This window comes from Xenopus laevis, chromosome 4S (genome assembly GCF_017654675.1).
Source record: "Xenopus laevis strain J_2021 chromosome 4S, Xenopus_laevis_v10.1, whole genome shotgun sequence".
Lineage (NCBI taxonomy): Eukaryota > Metazoa > Chordata > Amphibia > Anura > Pipidae > Xenopus > Xenopus laevis.
The window spans coordinates 48,109,716-48,131,012 of NC_054378.1; the positions used below are offsets into that span (position 1 = coordinate 48,109,716).

Sequence of the window (21,297 nt, forward strand, 5' to 3'; positions counted from 1 at the left end):
TAACGCCCCTCATAAAAACCAGATGTCTGCTACAAACCCTCCTGTTTTACGCCAAAAAATAGATAGCTATCAAATGGATGAGCCCCCAGCCCCGACAGTTAAGCAATGGCAAAAACTGGTTAATGATCGGCTTCCAGTAATAAAGTTAACATATTTAGCCAGGCACTGCTCCCAAAGATGTGAAAAAACCTAAAATGTGGCGCTGAGGTCCTGCGAGACCAAACTATGCTGATATAACTGCCTGTTTTCTTTTCTTTTCTTTTAACTTGTTTTGTGTTGTTTTAAAAATGCAAAATAAAAACCTTTAAAAAATATATATAAAATGCAGTGTTGTCCTGCACTGCTTTAACTACTATTGTTTATATAAATAAGCTGCTGTGTAGCCATGGGGGCAGCCATGCAAAGGAGAAAAGGCTCAGGTTACACAGCAGATAGGAGATAAGCCCTGTACAACATAATGGTGTTATCTGTTATTCACTATTTAACCTGTGCTGTATAGCATTTTTTCAATTTCCGCCATTGCTACACAGCAGCTGGTTTCTATGACTATAGTAGTGTTTCTGAAGCAAACAGATCATTTTTACCAGTGCAGGGCAACAGTACAGGATATTTTCATTACTTTGAAACACTTTCATTTTTTTGGTGTTACTGTTCCTTTAACAAGAAATAAAAGTGATTCAAGTTATGGCGATTCAGATTGAAATACACACTCTCTAGTATTCTGCAATGGTTCTTATTGATGAATATGGTGCAAAGGGCAATGGGAATTTGTTTTTGGCTAGATGCTGTGCATTGTAACTCAGCAGCTGTAGATACTGTATATCCCATCAGCCTGTTTGAAGAATCCTGAGAAATTGGATAGCTAGTTTATTTGATTGGAGCCGTAGCTTGGAAGGATGAGGGTTAAGTGACTATGAAGGGGGTGGAGAGGGAATCCCAGCCGGGAACTTGAGCTTGTTCAGCTGAGAAAGAAGGTTTCAGAAGAGATGCAGCCGAATGATACAGCCCTACAAACAGCTTCTCTGGATGAAAAAGAAAGTCACAGAATGAAAAGAATCTTCCCGTTACCAATAGGAAGGACATATTAGCCATGCATATTACTCTGTGCTGCAGGGTAAGTGCACGACTCCAGTTGAGAACCTTCCTACTCTTTGTACCTGATTGGCTGTGTGCCTGCCTGTCACTGCACTCTAACAAGCTGAATCCCTCATTTAGACTTAGTAGTGAAATCCAGTTAAACCGTACTGATGTCTGTGCAGAACATGATACCCATTTATTATGTCTGACTGCCTTTATTCAATGTTTCGTACATGCTAAAGTAAAGTTAAGTATTTTATTAGATTAACATGAAATGACTATTACTAAATGTCCTCAGAGTGGCAATTCCTTCATTATTTCCCTCGTTACTATTATTTAGGCCTATGTGGAAATCACAACTTGTATTGTTTGCAGCCAAATCCATTCATAACGTTAGGGGTTACTGGAAAAACCTTTAAATTCCCATCCATCATCCTTCTTCAAAGATTCGAGTAATTCCCTTAGAAACCCAATCATAATATAAAACGAAAATCTGCAATAACTCAGAGCCCCTTCCCTGACAAGATGCAGTGGAATGAATGGCTTTTCCACAAAGGGGTTAAAGAACACAATCATTTTAATGGAATGCAGAAATGTGTATGGGTTTTGTATCAAGGCATTTGATTGCAGTGTTCCCATTAAAAGTTGTATATTTTACATTGAGCTGTCTCTGCGTTGCCATGTGGGTTATTTTTTTTGCCTTGAATACTTGTATGTCAGAAGGTTTAACCCTTTCATACCTGTGTATTCACTGAAGGAGCTGACTTTGTAAGGACCGATGAGACTGCGGTTATTGCAGTTGTCTCCATAGGATTATAAATGTTTCTAATGGTGTGAGTTTACAAGCTGTGTTGTACTGGTGTTTTGTTGGTGGGTGACAGTATAAACGGTGCAGCTATGTCCTTTGGCAACAAAACTGAGATCCCTTGATCTCTTGTATATTATATTTACTCCCTGAAAACTTTAATTCATTCAGATTGTGATATTCATTGTTCCATGTGATTTTTATTGCATTTTACAAAAAAAAAAGAAAATCCATAATGATATCAATTGTATCTTTTTATTAAAAAAGACGTAACATCCATTGTAGAGGATGATGATTGTTCCCTCTAAAGTTATTGTATAAATCAAGAATAACCGTAGAATCAATAATAAGAGCTGTGTTCTTTGCTTGATGAAGTGGGAAGATTCTTTGACTTACCCTCATTCCATCACTAGGAAATATAAACATCTGTATGACATGACCGGTACACTGTGCAGAATGCTTCAGGATATTATATGAACAATACATTGCTATTTTCTCTTATCAGTTTAATAATGTCCATTTGTCAGGTGTATTAGAATGTTTTTTGGGTTTTTTTTGGCCATCATTTTTACATCAACTGATTAATGGCATTTTACTATATCATTTTGAATGTAAATAAAGGGGCCATATTTAGTGACACATTTGCACATTCCTCTAAAGTGCAGTAAAATTAAAATAAAAATCAGATTTCTGGCGCCCAGCAGAAGGGTTGTTAAAACTGGCACATTATTGTTGCCACCTGTTCTGACTCATGAGCTAAGGCAGCTTACTCATAGTGATTTTTCAGGGGAAGCGGTAGATTCTTAGTCATCATATTACAGGTGATTGTCTGCTCAGCGTGATTATAATATTAGGTATGAAGCCCAAAACACAGTTATTATCTTATTACTTATGAAATAAAAAAATCACCCAGAACTTGATTAATAAGTGTATTCATAATTAGTTACTCTGGGAGAATGTAGGTATGAAAGGAAATAATATTCACATAGATGTGGGACCATACACTGATATTTCAGTTATTCTAATAAATACTGTGGCAAAACAAGCTTTAAGCAGATTGGTTTTAATAGAAGTATAAAAGGGTCGCTTTAAGGACTCTTACAGACGAGCGTTTTTAACTGCGATCTCCTGCGTTACGGTTTCATGTGTTCAGCTGCAGGGGAGCGCAGGAGTCTACGCACTGATTTGTTTTCAATGGGGCTGTACTCATACAGACGCATGTATGCGCCGAACGCAGGTTGGGACACAGCATGTTACATTTTTCCTGCGTTTGGCGCTTACATGTGTCTGTGTGAGTACAGCCCCATTGAAAAGAATTCAGTGCGTCTACTCCTGCGCTCCCCTGCAGCTGAACGTATGAAACCGGAACGCATGGGATCGCAGCTAAAAAACGCTTGTCTGTAAGAGCCCTTATACAGGAGAGGAAGAGGCATATAGAGAGGGATCACTAGTACAGGGACCTCCATCAGCAATTTCATCTTCAATAATCTTTAAATGCAGTACCCTCCAAAAAATAGAAGACCCCTGATTTGAGTCATCTGCAAAGTCTTACTATATTACCACTGTTAGGTCTCTTTGTTTATTACTTTAACTTTATTTTGGAGAAAATTTTCTAAGGGCTGGATCCCTGCCCTCTTCCCCTTGAATGACGAGAGCACCTGCAGACTGGTAGAGATAGTTCATTATTTAACATTAAATGTATCCACAAAGCACTGTTACTTACAGGGTGGTTATTAAAACATAACTGATATTAAAATACATTTTAGGTGTTCCATTAAGTCTGGCTATGGATTTTCTAACAGACAAACAAAACAGAATAATAAGTAGGGTTAAGGAATTACTGCTACAAATGTGTTGGTACATGGGGCTGCTCAGCCCCCCAATGGGACCTACTGTATGTTGTGGGTTAAAGGGCCAGTATATCCTCTTGTTCAACAAAAGTTCAATGAAAAGGGCTTGTTCTGAACATACTTTTTGCCTATTGTTTTAATCATGGAAAATATATTTTTTGTAATTTCTTTCACCAAAAAATGAAAGTGTTTTAAAGTAATGAAAATATCATGTAGTGTTGCCCTTCACTGGTAAAACTGATCTGTTTGCTTCAGAAACACTACTATAGTTCATATAAACAAGCTGCTGTGTAGCAATGGCGGATATTGAAAAAAAGGCTAAATGGCACAGGTTAAATAGTGGATAACAGATAACACCATTATGTTCTACAGAGCTTATCTGCTGTGTAACCTGAGCCTTTTCTCCTTTGAATGGCTGCCCTCATTGCTACACAGCAGCTTATTTATATAAACAATAGTAGTGTTTCTGAAGCAAAAGGTGCAGGGCAACACTGCATTATATTTTGATTACTTTAAAACAATTTCATTTTTTAATGTTACTGCTCCTTTAAGCTAAAAAGGGAAACTGAATTTACTCCATGTTTGGTCCTTGCGCCATAGATAATTACATTACCAGATAACTGATAACTATAGCTATTAAGGGACCAGTCTAAGAAGATAAAAGTGTGTGGAATGTGGTGAAGCCACAGGAGTGCTTTCTTTGGCTCATGTGTCTGGAAGCAAAGACAGTATTCATAAGAATTTATTGTATTGTATTGCTAAAAGCAGAGATTAAACCAGGTGAATGTAATGTACAATGCAGGGATGTTCAGCACAATAAATTGGTCACATATTCAAAATCAAGTACTACTCTTTATTTTTGTTTTATAAATGTTTATAGTATCAGTATTTTCCTCTTGTGGATTCTTTTTAATATTTACCACCTAGATTTTGAAGGGCTGCTTTGTCAGAAGAGCAAACAATTCACTTCTCCCTGTGCTGCCTGTACTCTCAGGCATAATAGATTCAAGAGCAGCAAGGAAGAAGGGGGGCTCTCTACATCCCCTATTCTCCACACAGTGAATATGACGGGTCGGAGAGGAGGGAGGTCCTGCTCCATGTGTGCTGTTTATTAATTATAATAAAAAAGCAATACAGTTCTTAATTAAAACCACAGGCAGAGCATTTTTACAAGGACGGTTTATTGGGCAAACATTGAGCATAGTTGTATGTTATCACTTAAAAAAATAATTTTCCATTATGGAACTAATCAAAATTCTGATGCTGTACACGAAAATATTCTTTTACTTGGTGCCTAGTGAGTAACATGCCATTCTTCTGCTGAGTTGGATAAATTAGGTATGTTATAAGCAATCAAAATGACGAAGGTAAAAACCTTAGCGGCAGTGCGAATGCTTCATATCATCTTGCGCTTTGTCAAAGAACGCATGCTAAATGTATGTACAGCTTCAGTGAACAAAACCGATGCATTTACTAGGAGAAATATTGCCTATTTATAAGGAAAGCTTATCCTTAAATAGACCGTAAAGTTTAACGATAAAAGGTGCGCCGTTCACATTTCTTCTCTGCAAAATAAACTTACAAAATTGAAGTAAAATGAAATACAGTATATCCAAAAAGAACCTCCGAGATATTCAAGTCCTAAAATTTTTTTTAACATCCGGCATAATTTCATAGCAGTTATTATTTTAATTTTAAAGAACAGTAATACAAGTTGCATAAGAGGAAAAAGGTAATTGATGTATGTACCTGTGTTGCGCTGCGTTAGTCTATAGGTCACTAAGTAAGTCATGTTGCCAATAAGACAGTGTGAGTGCTGTTTTTCTTCACAAACACTTAAATAAATAGCTTGAAGGAAATGTTGAGTATAAAAATAAAAACTGCCTAAATAGATAGGCTGTGCAAAATAAAAAATGTTTCTAATATAGTTAGTTAGTGAAAAATGTAATGTATAAAGGCTGGAGTGACTGAATGTGTAACATAATAGCCAGAACACTAATTCCTGCTTTTCTTGGTTTCCACTGATTGGTTACCAGGCAGTGACCAATCAGAGACTTGAGGGGGGCCACATGGGTCATAACGGTTGCTTTTGAATCTGAGCTGAATGCTGAGGATCAATTGCAAACTCACTGAACAGTTATGTCCCATGTGGCCCCCCTTCAAGTCGCTGACTAACTCAGAGTTAGAGAGCTGAAAAGCAGGAAGTGTTCTGGCTATTATGCCTAACTAACTATATTAGAAACAATTTTTTATTTTGCACAGCCTATCTATCTAGCCAGTTTTTATTTTTACACTGAACTGTTCCTTTAAGAGCTGCTGTTTATGCTACTTGATGAATGGTATAGCCAGGTTAATCAAGAAATTAAATTGATTCTAAATTCTAAAAATATGGGGGCCCTTAAGGATACCTCTTGGGTCTGCATAAAGGGGATCTGTCATTATCATAAAAATTACAGAAAACTGTAGTCGGTGTTAAATCTGTTTCACAAAAATGTTTATTTTTTTTAAAACATTGTTTATGTATTTAACATTTTATCTGCAGGTTGCTCAACCTTACAATGTTTTGCAGCAACCATCACACGCTTGATGTGAGCCAGTGACAGATTTCACCTGCTCTAACTGTCAGCAAACAGCACTACTGGCAAACAGCATTGCTTAGTTCCTTGCAGTAGGGAAAATATGTTAGGTTGAGAAAGCACAGTCACAATTTATTATTATTATTATTATTATTATTATTATTATTATTATTATTTCAAAAATGATTTTACAAAAATCAAATTCTATCTATATTCTGTTAAGCATTCACTACAGGTTAACACTTTTTTTTTAAATAAAATAAAAGAAAGTACTTCTATAAGAATACATTAGCTTATTAAAGACATAGATACATAAACAATTTTTGTCTTAATGAAGTTGGATGTTGGTGGACACTCCGTGTTTTTTTTTAAACACACTGTATACACCATAAACACCTTAAAATGAAAGGTTGCTTCATAATACAGGTATAGGATCCCTTATCCGGAAACCCGATATCCAGAAAGCTCCGAATTACTTAATGCCTATCTCCCATAGACTCCATTTTATCCAAATAATCCAAATTTTTATAAATGATTTCCTTTTTCTCTGTAATAATAGAACAGTAGCTTGCACTTGATCCCAACTAAGATATAATTAATCCTTATTGGAAGCAAAACCAGCCTATTGGGTTTATTTAATGTTTAAATGAATTTCTAGTAGACTTAAGGCACGAAGACCCAAATTACAGAAAGATCCGTTATCCGGAAAACCCCAGGTCCCGAGCATTCTGGATAACAGGTCCCATACCTGTATATTAATCTATATGTCTGCTTAAGAAAGCAATGCCTGATATGTTCCCAACAAAAATGTAAAAAAAAATATAATGTTATACAAAAAGATAAATACACAAAAATGGTATTATTAGTATTTAAAAAATGTTTCAAATGTTTACATTAAACAAGCAAATCACAGTAAAAAACAAGAAATGTGAAAAATAGAATCCAACTTTTTTTTATCCCATAAGGATAAATTATATGTAAGTTTGGATCAGGTACAAGGTACCATTTTATTATTACAGAGAAAAGAGGAATACTTTTTTAAATATTTGGATTATTTGTATAAAATGGAGTCTATGGGAGTCAGCTTTTCCATAATTTTGAGCTCTCTGGATAACGGGTTTCTGTATAATGGATTCCTTACCTGTAATAAAATGACTCCCCATAGCAAGCCAATCTATCTCTATGTCCTTTACCAGCAGTCTACATCATCATCACAAAACGTAAAACAATGGTGCTATGGGGCTCATGAAGTCCTTAGAAGTAATATCTCTAACAAGTTATTGGATACTCCGTTTTGATAGGTGGACCACACAACCCATATACTTTCCAGAGGAAGTACAAGTCAGTATTATCCACCTCATGCATTGCAGTTAATTCAAGAGTAGTGATGGGCGAATTTAATGGCCAGGCACAAATTCCCGAGATTTGGCAAATGTGTGCCGGCGTCCAAAAAACGGACACCGGCGTCAAAAACGAGACACTGGCGCCGTTTTGTGAATTTTTCTCCATTTTGCAAATTTCGCGGGCAATTTCGCAAATTTTTCGGCGAAGCGAAATGGCCCAAATTTGCCCATCACTATTTAAGAGTCATGTTACAGGTCAATTAATGATATGATCTTCACCAGTAACATGACTCCTAAATGCTTTTGAGGGCACCATGTAATAGCAAGTAATGTACCTAGATGCCACACAATTAAAGGGCAAAGACACGTCTGTTAATCAGCCGCCTTGTACCAGGGAAGATAATAGAAAGGGACAGACAAACGCTGCTTTCCATAACAATACAAATACAATTAACTTATAAATCATACAACATTTGTAATGAATGTACTGTATATTGCAAAGTTGATTAGAATTATGGTTTCATTTATTTGGCAAAAAATTGACACTCCCTTTAAAGGACAGCTTATTTTAGGTGTAAACTAGAGGATAAATTAATGTCTAATGAAGGGACTCTATCTATATGAAGCCTACAGTTATCAGTTTAGAAATACCAAACCAGTCAGTATATACTTCTCAGGTATTTTACATATATCCCTATATTATCCCAAATACATACTGACAAAAACCACCAACCCAACTTGGCCACCCTGAACAAACTTTTTTGCCATCATGGTCTTTCAGCAGGCACAAGCCTAAACAATTGGAATTGATTATAACCCCTAGCCAAAAACATATTCCTCAATTCAATATATTTCTATTCTATTTGTATTCTAACAAAATGTTAGAAAACAACTGCTATGCCTGGAAATCCTAAGGAATTGCCCTAGAGCAAAGCTGAAAGTTACAGGAATTAACACTCAAGCATTTTCTAGCAAGAAAAAACATCCTGTAAACTGAGCAGCAAGTGATCATTTCTACCATGAATATCCTTACATTCAAATGCTTAATACACGTCTTATTATGTGGCATGTAGAATATTACATTTTTTTGCAGGGCCGGAACTAGGGGTAGGCAGATTAGGCCTGTACCTAGCATGCAAAGCAGGGGTGGCATCAGGCACTTACCTCTCTGTCACTTAACTCATGTCCACTCCTCTCTCTCTCTCCCCGGCTCTATTCTAGCTGCCCTGTCTATTTGCTCTTCTGTGCATGCATACGGCGATTCGCGAATGTGCGTGGCAATCTGTGCACATTGACCGACAATTTGCATATGCGCACCGAGCAGTAATTTGCACATGCTTATGTCCAGGCAGCACCGGGACCGGCCAGGTTGCCTAGGGCCCCTGCCCGGCCTGGCCCGGCTCTGATCCCTTGCTCCAATAAGGACAATATGAGAGCAGGAAAGTATCCTCATGGAACATTACCCTTAAAAATTAATAATATTCCAAACCAATACAGTGAAACCTAAATGTTATGTTTTCCAGCATATTAAACCATTTTTTTTGTAGTACCACCAATTTATAATGTCTTTCAGTGGGTGCTTTTCCCTGATTTTACATCCTGTTTTCCCGGATTTTACACTAAAATGTTGTCCTGATGTTTACAAAAATGGCTGATTGTCTTCTGTTAATGTTATTATACTAATACTAATAATACTAACCAGATTCATATGCATATTTTGCCATGGTTCTGCCTGCAAATAGTCAACTCCAATAATTCTGCACCTTATACAGCCCTGATTTTTATATTTTCCCTGATTTTACACAATTTTTTACTGGTCCTCTAAAAAACATAATGGGGTTGCGTTATATATGAAGTAATGATCAATAAATTGGACCATGGAACTCTGTCGTTTTTAATATTCAACAGCTATAGAACATTTATCTTTGGGTACATTTCAGCTACATATGTAGTATAAGCACCATATGGACCAGCGTTGGGCCAAACTTTAAAAACTCACAAGGCATGCCACCCTTGGTGCCAATCCAAACAAAAACATGCAAACAGCTTTATTGGATCCTGATGAGTTTGGTGAGAGGAAGCTGGATTAATTAATAGTGATACAGAAATGTTTGCTACATAAATAAAGGATAATAAGTAAAAATTATGGCTTTGTAGTGCTTAGTCATAGCCACAAAATGATGCTCATTGAATACCATTATTTGTAGCAAAACAATGACAATGCTCTAGTACAAAAAAATGCAGAAAAGGTGACATACTTTAGTATAGTACATTCAGTAATGTAACACAACTTAACTTAAGCATCCATAGTCTGCAGAATTGTCTTAGAGGGTGATAGAGGTTTTTTTTTCCAATGCACCTCTTTGGAGCCGGCATAAACAGTACAACAAGGAACATAACTCATATTCTACTTCCCAAGCTGTTTTCTATAGCAACATAACCATTTACATTGTTTACAGCATTCAAGTAGGTTTGCGCCAATAGAATGCTATTAATAGCTAAGAGGGATTTGGCTAACAAGTTCAAACAAGTGTTTAGAATCATTGTTGAATTAAGCTTCACTGAGCCAAACCACTATTAGGTGTGATTTCTGTGTTACTATCTCAGAATATGGCCAATGCATGAATAATTCAAGCCGCAATGGTACGCCAGGAGAAGTGGGTTCCATTTACATTTCCAGCTTCAACATTCACCCTAAGTGGGATTAATTAATTACTGAATTCTCTCTGTAGAACAATCACATATTAGAACACTGCGCAGGTTTTGATCATGCACGGAGCACGGATTTAAAGTGGCTATGCTGAAAAAGAGAAGGACTGAACAGAGAAGCAATTTAATAAGTAATGATAACCATAAAGTTCTAGCCTCATAGAGAAATCGTTTTTGGCTGCCACAGACAGTGACCCCTTTTGAAAGTTGGAAAGAGGCAGGAGATGAAGGCAAATCATTCAAAAACTATAAAAAAAAAAAAAGTTGAAATGGTGCTAAGAATAGAACATTGTGTGTGAAAAGTGTGTGCCAAACATACAGAAACACCAATAGTTATTTACTGAAACCTTGAGTCCAAACATAATATAAAAATACATAAATGCAATCACAAATGCAAATACAGTTGTCGGCCAAAAGTAAAACATCGCACGTCATTCCTCTATAACCTAACATACTTGCAGTGCATAAGCAGATTACTCCTACTCTATGGGGTTCAGTTATGGCTGGTTTTTCCACTGTATACTGTAATTTCCTGACCCTTTCATCCAAATAAAAATGTGGCCGTAAATTTTATAGTGCTCTGGAATTCACAAGTAAAACGTGGTCCTGCAAAAATGTGTTATATTTGGAGTTTGCAGGCACATTCATGTGTATTACAATGCTTTGTTATAGTTGTGAGATTACTACCATCAGTTGAACAAGTGGACCATGGTCACTTAAATAAATGGGTAAAAGGGATATTTTAATAGACTGAAAGAGCTTTAAAATATTCTTATTCCAATAAAATATACCCACAATGCACTTCTATGGAGAATTGTATTATTATTATCATATATACAGTGTCATAATTTTCCTAAGCACTTTATTGAGATTATACTTCATGCAGTCTCTGCACCCAACTGTCAGGAGTTATTTAACCTTTCTGTATATATTTCGGAGAATGGGAGGAAACTGGAATACCTGGATGAAATACAGACTTTTTGCAGATAATTCCCTGGTTGGAATCAAATCAAGCAAACAATATTTTATTTGCCTAAATGTACAAAACTTATCAGTGGGGGAAGTCTGACTTAATAAAATAGTCTGCTATACCTGCCTTTCCTGTATTATTGGGGCACTACTGCTACACATTTATTGGCAATGTTCTGTATAGCTTTTGGGGGACATTGATGGGATCTTTGCCCTAGGTCTATCAGTTCCTTAAAGCTACAGTGGATCTGCATTTTGTTGTAAGCAAACAATATCCTCGGTCTCACTAATTTGTTTTGGCATGCTCCCCAAGAAACGGCAATATATTGTGTGATGTAGGTTGTGATATAAAGATATGCATTCAGTTATTTTGCTTACTGCACATCTGGCCATGGTTAACCTCACAGAGACATGTTTCCTTATGTGAAAAGAGATCATTAAAAGATAATATAATATATATAAAATATTATATGATATGTTTCATACGCAGCTATTTAGATAAGGTAAACATTTTTGAATAATTTAAAAACAGTGCTTTTTTATCTTAGAAACGTCATTATGCACGCTAACAATTATTTTTGGTTTGCAAGGTCAAATTTACTAGCAGGGGGATGATTTATTGTGGGGGGCCCTGTCCAGAGTGAACCCTTTGCCTACTTATCCCCTCATTTATTACAGATAAGCAGGAGACTCTAGGGAGGCTGATAATTATATAGGGCTGGCAGGGTGAATGTTTCAGAAAGACATGGGTCAAAGGACTTGTTTGTTGACTTCCCATTGCCCAAAGTCAAGTGATGTCCCTGAATATTCAAATAATTGCTTGGGTATTTGTGGGCTATTGCTAAACTGATGATTTGTTAAAAAATATGCTCATTTCCATATCTATATAGTGTTTGTTCATGATTTGATTCCCTTCCCCCCCTCAGAATGAATACAGCTAATCACAGACTGGACCTGGGTGTGAATTTGTTGAAACTATTATCAATCAATGACTTGTAATACTCTTGCAAAGAAACTTTCTACAAGGGCAGTATAGAGGGCATACCATTCTGACGTATTTCTCTCTCTCTCTCTCTCTCTCTCTCTCTCTCTCTCTCTCTCTCTCTCTCTCTCTCTCTCTCTCTCTCTCTCTCTAAATACAGATATGGGACCAGTTAATTGGAATCCCATTATCCATAAAGCTCAGAATTACAGAAAGACTCAATTTTATCCAAATAATCCAAATTTTACGTTTGGATTGTACGTTTCTATGTAATAACAAAACAGTACTTGATCCCAACTAACATATAATTAATGCTTTTTGCAAGCAAAAGCAGCCTATTCTGTTTATTCAATGTTTACATGATTTTCTACTGGTAAATAAAGCATTATTTTTACATTCAAATCACCCCTGACTTTACATTTATCAACATTGAATCTCATTTGCCCAGATTGCCAGTTTGTCAAGATCATGTTGCAAGGATGCCACATCCTGGATGGAATTAATTGGGCTGGATAATTTTGTGTCATCTGCAAATACTGATACCTTACTTACAATACCCTCCCCTAAGTCATTAATTAACAAGTTAAATAAAAGTGGATCCAATACTGAGGAATCCCACTAACTTTACTCCAAGTAGAGAATTTACCATTAACAATCACCCTCTGTACCCGATCCTGTAGCCAGTTTCCTATCCATGTACCAACGACTTCATTAAGCCTAACAGACCTTAGTTTAGAAAGAAATTGGTTGTGGGGCACAGTATCAAATTCTTTGAGAAAATCCAAATAGATCACATCTACTGCTCCCCCCATTGTCCAGCATCTTACTTACCTCATCATATAAAGCAATCAAATTCGTCTGACATGACCTATCCTTCATAAAGCCATGCTGATTGCTGCTCATAATGTCATTCACTAGGACACAATTTTGAATGTGATCCCTTAACAAGCCTTCAAATAATTTGCCCACCACAGATGTCAAACTTACTGGCCAATAATTGTGAGGCTGAGATCGTAATCCCTTTTTAAATATTGGAATGACATCAGCTTTCCTCCAACCCATAGGTACCATGCCAGATGAATGTGAGAAAATCAGAAATAGGGGCTGGTCTAAAACTGAACGAAGCTCTCTTAAAACCTGGGGGTGTATGCCATCTGGCCCTGGAGCCTTGTCCACATACATTTTTATTAAAGCTTTATGAACATATCCTGAGTCAGCTACTGACTAGATTGAGCTAAGACTATAGTGCAGCTATGAAGTGAACAAGCAAATGAGGAAACGACACACAGAAATGAATGCAAAAGGGGATAGACCCCTATGGATTTATTGTGTCAAACAAGCACAACGTTTCGGGGGCTAGCCCCTTCGTCAGGCTAGCCTCATTTGCTTGTTTCCTGTGGATCCAGGGGAGTGCCGTCTCCTTAGAGGACTGAGCACCAGATAATTGCATCACGGAAAGGCCAGGGAGTGCATACGAATTTCACTTTGACCAGCTATGAAGTGAACCTGGAAAACTCTGATTCTGATATTGTATACATTGAAGAAAAGAACTGATTTAGAAAGAACTTTTCTGTATTTGTTACAAATATACTGGTACCATTATTTAAAGGAGCCACACACTCAACCTGCATCTCTTTACGATTACTATACTTAAAAAACATTTTGGGGTTAGTCTTAGCCTCTGCTGCAATGCACTCCTCATTTCCTATATTTGCCATCCTTTGCCTTTTAAGATATGAGGATTGAAATTACAGAAAGATCCGTTATTCGAAAACCCTGAGCATTCTGGATAACAGATCCCGTATTCCTAATGTTAGACATTGTTGTTAAGATGACTTTTTCTTCAGAAAGAAAGTATGGCTGCAAATCATATAGATAAATATTCTATATTTACAATAGATAATATTATATGTATAGTCTACTGATGAAGCATTTTTTTTAAAAAAAATTGCCATTCAGAATAGGGTCAGTGCTTTATCTGCTTCACAATTTGAACACAATTTAAATCAAAATGCAATCAGTTTTAATCATTGTAAATATGAGTTACCATTTCATACTACAGTATTTGCAGTAACAAGGAAGGAGATAGTTCAGTGTCATCTAAAGAACTGAAGTGAACCATACCAACTGGCTTGTGGCTATCATGAACCTAAATAATGTTGGCTAGGCCCTATACTGATTTTTTAGAAATAGTTATTACAGGTGTGTGCAAATGCTGACTGTGTTGCTTTTAGACTGCTCTTGGCATCGCTCAAACCACTCTCTTCCCAGTTTTAAAATCGCAGAATTCTAGGAAATTAAACAGGAAAACAGCTTACATGGCTAATTTTAATTAGATAGCATATTATATAATCACATCATATAATTAAATTATTTTCATGCACAAATGAAATCGGTTGTTGGCGTTAACAATTTGCTGTTTATTTGTGGCCAGGCATTTAGTTTTTTTTTTTTTTTAAATCTGATGAGTTTGGATTCTGCCTCCATTGAGGTACTGGGACATGGTGACTGGGATAGGAATTCAGAATTTGGGTGGAGCTGAGGAGAACTTGACATCTTGAACAATTTTTAAAATGGTATGTCTGTTGGGAATTTGATTTATATGGCTGATTTATTATGCTGTAATACTAGCATCATAAGACATAACTCAAAATATTGGAGTCATGCTTTTTTTTCTTTTATTTTTGCATAGTTCTGACAAGTTTTGGGACTGAAATATTATTTTGTACACCTACATAAGTGGGTGGAAACCAAAAAGCATATCCTTGTAGATTATTTTTTTTCTAATGACTATACAGCCTTGCCAATGTTATATTGTCTGATGCTGGGACAACATGCTGAAAGGTTCCTGGCTGGTGCAGGGATTAGTGAGGAAGTGCCAACTCTCAGGATTAGCGAAACTCCTGGAATTTGAGTTTTTTTTTAACTTGTATTTTTCAGCACACATAGAAACCAAAATGGAATTGACATTCAGACTGTCAAAAGAAATAAGTTTAGTCTTACAGTGGCCATTTCTTTGTAACAGCTGCCTACGTAACAAAATGCATCAATTTATTTTTGGATCAACTAGCAAATTTGTTAGCAAAACAACAGTTAGGTGTGTACTGTTCTTGTATTAAAAGTGTGGCGTGTCAGCCGGAAATCACTGCTGCAAACACAGATGTGTACCAACATCAGCCTACAGTGGTGTCAGTTATAGTTTATGGCAGGTGGTCCAAAGTATAGTCCTACACAGGGACCCTCATTTGTCTTTATCTGACCCTCTTCTACCTGACTTGTAGTTTACATACCAACTCCATGTCACTCCCATGATTAATATTTTGTCAAACATGCAATGCAAATTTAAAAAAAATAAATAAAACTAAAGAAGCACAGAGATAAAAAATACCATTGAAAAACAAGGATTTCTTTCTGTTTGGCTACAGCCCAAAGCACTCTTTTAGAAAAGAGACGAACACAGTTCTTTTAGGTATTCAAGGTCCATTGCAAAAAAACTATAGTTTATTAAAGCCCAAGAAGCTGCAATGTATTTTGATTTTATGTTTGTAAAATGGAATACTAATAAGCCTTTTGCTGATGTTTATAACTGATCTTGCTAGCATTGTGAATCCTTAATGAACCGACAACCCCTATAAATAACTTCAATCATAATAGGCCGGACCAGTATGCTCTACTTAGGTGCAGTCATGTTAACCATGCCTTTGCGAATTGGCATATATTATATTTGAATAGCAGTTACTGTTCAAAAACTCCCCACTTTATTTTGCTATGTATGCCGAAACTGTTCCTTTGTAACTGCAGTTAGGTCAGTCTGTACGTTTTATTGTTATAGCATTAATTTCTGGGCAAATATCACACTATCTGGTTGCTCATCCTTTATAATATATATATAAGCCAAGGCCAGTAGCCAGCGTTCTGCAGTGTACTTCTCTAGAAACCAAACAGACTGCTCCCTTGCTGAGCTCACCAGTGTATTTCTTAAATATTTAAATTAAACAAAACACAAACATGACTTCATCTGGGGGCTGAGACCTCGATTTAGTACAACTTTCCCAAGCCACATAATGTGTTTTTCCTGATTGGAAGTCCTACAGGCAGACAGTGATGCATCTCCTTTTCATCTCATGATATAGTACTCTGATATGTGTTAAGCGCAAGTAGCAACTGATCTTTTTATTTTTCAGCCTAACGTTTGCTTATGTTGTCTGACAAAAGCTAAACATTCATTGCTATGGGATACTACTCATTTGCAAACTTGTTGATAATTAAGAGTGCCTTACTCATTTAGACATAGAGATGAATTCACAAAAGTGGATTAAGCCCAAAATTTGAGTAAGTGAATTAAATTGCTGATTTTGAATTATAACTTGTCATCCTGTTATAATAACATGTAAGGACTGAGTGATGCTAAAGTGTTCAAAGCTGCCTGGAGTAAGGCTTTAGTGAGTTTGAGATTCTTTAAATGTCTGTTTAAAGGGCATCAGTTACCCCAATTTTTTTTTAAATGTTTTCACCGGCAGGTAGCTCCCAGTGCGGGCAGCCATATGTGGCACAGAGAATTTTGTGCCACCACTTTTGCTCGTTACAGGCATGCGTGTGATGTCAAGCCATGCACATAATAAGTGCACTGGGAGAAGGGTTCTTTATTCCCATGCATACCTTACAATGTGAAGTGAAGTTTTGTGCCTCCAAAGACTCCCCAGTAGCTCCCCATCTTCTTTTTGGACAATTCCAAACACATGCTCTGGACTGCTACAACTTACTGATCTTTGGGTCAAAATATACTGAATATGCATATAATTTAAATGTCACAATATAAGGCTGATTAGTAAATAATTCAGATGATTTATACACTGTCCAGGGCAGAGCATCTGTGTGTCACTGACACTCCTAACACAATCCAAAATAGTGAGCTCCTGTGACAACTTTGAAGCAGAATACTACTGCTGAGATGCTAAATCTTTAGGCTGGTGCAAGATCATTATATAAAATATGGCATTTCTAGCTTTATATATTTTTACGTTTAGTTCTCATACTTCTTACAGGAACTCCATTTCTACTTATTTCACTACTGTGTCAAATTCTCTTATATACTGTATATCAAAGATGATGTGATTTGATAAGACTTTTGGGCAACAACCTTTTCTGTTCAATAAAAAAATCAAGCCTTGTAACAGTTTGTCTATAGGAATTCTTGGCTGACCAGACCAAACTATCCTTAAAAGTCAAATACAACATGGTAGCAATTAATCAAATTAGTTTCTATGACATCAAGACTCTGCTGGGAGACAAATGGAGAACTAGTAATTTTGGTTTAGTTCTAAATACTTTCATGCCACATCACTTTACAAATAGCTGTCCCATACTGTATATGTGCACCTATAGGCAGAGGGTGTTAATTGTAGTGAATTGTTTCTTGAAAGTATATTTGTGAGTATATTTTATTCCGCAGCAATAAGTTTGCGGCACTGTAAAGATACAGCACCAGTCAGCTTGTTTGTGATATTAATATAGTTATGTTAACAAGGGACTGAAACAAGATATCTTCTTATACTCCTATTATATTCAGTCGGTTTGCAAAACTGGAAACTCACAGTAACACCAGGATATGGACATTGCCAACAAGTGCAATAGTTACTGGGTTGCATAATACATTGTATAATACATGTTTTTGAACACTCTCTTTTTCATTAGTGACTTCTTTTAAGCAGTTGTTGTGCTGTCATTAAACAGAGTGATTTATTTTGAAGTAGTGGTGATGCCAGAAAATAGTCTGCCCTGAATGTCCATGGGAAAGTGCTGGTGTGATATAAACTTCAAATACATCCCCTTCCAGTCTTACACAGAGAGCTGGCTTGTTTCCCTTGGCTGAGTCATGTTCTGAATGTCCTCTTGCATTACAGTCCTCTGAGGATTCCATTAAAGAGAAAAGCAATGTTCATGATACCAACCCACAATCAGACTTCTCTACAGCAGAACATTAACTCATGGCAGCCAAGGCCTTCAGCAAAGTTCAGACCAATAGTGTTGCTGTTCTCCACCCAATAACCTTATCCAATCAAAAAGAGCTAACTGTTCCAAATGTGGTTGTTTCCATGCAAACACAGGGATCTTCCAGCTACCACACATGCTTTTATACTTTACTCTCAAATGATAATCATTAACAATTTTCTTCTACCCTAAGCAAATGCAGTTTGATACTTTCAAGTGACCTTCTAAAAAGTTTTAAGGTCTAGTAAGTTCTAATTCATCAACTGCACAAGGTAAGTACAGTAAAGTTATTCAGTATCAACTCTGTGAACAAAAAAGTATTTTTGGAGCAGCGGTTGAATTGACTGTATAAGCCCCTTGAAAATACCCCTATGATAAAGGTTATACTGCATGTTCTGTACCAACTCAAGGCAACCACCACCCTTTAAAGGAGAACTAAAGCTTAAACAAAGAAGTAGCTAGAAATGTTTTACATTATGCTTTGGGTTTCTGTACCAGCCCAAGGCAACCACAGCCCTTTAGCAGTAAAGATCTATGTCTCCAAAGATGCCCCAGTAGCTCCCCATCTTCTTTTCTGCTGATTCAATGCACATGCTCTGTGCTGCTGTCACTTACTGAGCTTAGGCACCCACTCACAATATACAGTACACATAGAATATAAATGTCACAATATAAGGCTCATTAGTAATTAATACAGATAATTACTACATGACAGCACATAACCTATTGCAACTAGCATCAGAATCTAATAATCAGTCCTGTAGCATCAGCTTATATTACAAACCACCCTCATTCTCTGCTTGATAATTAGTGACGACCCCTAAGCTTAGCTTCTCAACAGCTGCTCAGAGCCCACTGAGCATGTGAGTGTCACCGACACTTTCCAAGATGGTGACCCCCTGTGACAAGTTTGAAGTCCTGGATCATTGCTGCTATTGAGTAGCTGAAACTTTAAGCTGGTGCAATAGGTTCAGTATATAAATGATGACATTTTTAGCCATATTAATTTTTAGGGTTTAGTTCTCCTTTAACAGGAAAGATCTGTGCCTCCAAAGATGTCCCCATCTTCTTTTATCTCGATTAATTGCACATGCTCTGTGCTACTGTCACTTACCTGAACTTAAGGAATCACTTACAATACACAGAATATATAGAATAAATGTACCCCCTACTGTAAAATATAGGAGTATTATAAGTCACTGCAGAGTTCCATAACCCTATAGGTATAAGGCTGAAGGTTAAGTGCTTTTATACAGGTCATGGAACTCTGAGGTGACTTCTAAAACAGTAGGTACATTATTTATTATAATGCACACGTTTCAGTGAGTCATGTGACAGAAATGACATCATTGAGCGCCGATTATAAATAATATCACTGTCTATTATCATTTACAGGAAAGTGTATAAAAGTCACAAAAAAAATGTAATTAAATTAATTCAGATTTTCACTATGTGGCAGTTCATAAAACAATTTGCATCAAAATGTAATAATCAGCCTTTAGCACCAGCTTCTATGACAGACAAACCTCATGTCGTACTTGACAATTTATAACAACCTCTAAGCTTAGTTATTTAACAGCTGCTCAAAGCACACTGAGCATGTTACTAATGATCAAAGGAAGTCCTAACAAAATCCAAGATGGCAGTCTCCTGTGCACAGATTTGAAGGTCTGGGTCATTACTGTTATAAGGATTCAGAACCTTTACATTGGTGTGTTCATTTCAGTATATTAAACGGGGCATTTAGAGCCATATTAATTTGTAGGGTTTAGTTCTCCTTTAAAGGACATGCAAGTTGTCAGACAGAATAAAATATCCTTGCACTCCTGAGCAATTTGCAAGATAATTTTTCCATTATTTTTGTTGATGGTTGATGTTCTAGTCAAACGAATACATTATGAATTATGTTCATAGAATTAAAGTTTGCAGGAAATTTTCTTTACTTGATAACGCTTAGGCCCAAATAATACATTTTATCTTCCTTTTAGTAATTATGATCACTGCTTCCCCATGTCTTGCTCCCCTCTGTAAACTGTTGTGTTTCTTGCCTTCAGAGCTGCAGGAGAGGGACTTGTTTTGGTAGGCTATTTTGGTATACAAACACGGCTATTATTCTTGGCTCTAACTGCATTTTCTTGACTTTAAAAGGATTTTTCCTGACTTTTGATCCTTTGTTCTGCTATTTTGGTTCTTGCTGTTAAAGTGGTTTATTTGAATTCTAAAATTTTGGAGTATTTGTACAATTCAGAAATATTTAATGCACAATGGAAACTCCAAAGAGGCCAAACAAACATTGCTTAAAATAAACATTCGGTATGTCAGTACCACATATCCAAGAAGGAATAAAATAAACTGTAACAGAAGAGTATGGCACGATTAGGGATACCGGCTCAAAAGTTATGAGCAGAATTATTAAAGCATAAAATTAAAAGCTCACCATAGAGCATCACAACAACTTTCTATTGACTATTCATTCCTGTGGAATTTTTAGAAGTGTTTTTATCAAAGGGTGAAAGTTACATTTTACCATTTCATTAGTTTGCTTCTAAGCCCCTATAACATCCCTAATTAAGCAAGAAATATAAACAGCAACTCACTGCAACAAAGAGCCTGGATTTCAATAGAATTTGCAGGGACAGTAACAGAACTACATTTCCCAGCATGCAGCAGAGCTCAGGACCCTGCAGGGGCCTTGCGACTGCCAAAATGCTTTGGAGGAGGCACTGCCCTCTGACTTTGGGGCAAAATGAGAGAGCTGAGGGACAACAGGGAACTTCTGACTGCTGTGTGTCTCCTTCTTTGGGAAGAGAGATCTGCCAGAGAGAGAGAGAAAGCCACCTGCAGAGACCCAGGGAAGCTGTCTGGATGTTTGGAGAGAAAGTCCCAGGCTGGAAGGCTGCATAGAGGTCCAGGTGATTATACTGCTGGAGGACAGAGCTGCCTGCATACCTCCCAACTGTTCTGTTTTCAGAGGGACAGTCCCTCTTTTGACAGC

General features: G+C 36.8%; 1 protein-coding gene across 1 annotated transcript in view; it reads left to right on the forward strand.

Moving 5' to 3' along the window:
• Positions 1–877: 877 nt before the first annotated feature.
• The window catches only part of znf469.S (zinc finger protein 469 S homeolog), a 354,800-nt gene continuing 334,380 nt past the window's right edge, over positions 878–21,297 (forward strand). The window contains exon 1 of the mRNA XM_041561203.1: positions 878–1,114. The gene's annotated coding sequence lies outside the window, so the exon portion shown is untranslated. The remainder of the gene's footprint in view (positions 1,115–21,297) is intronic.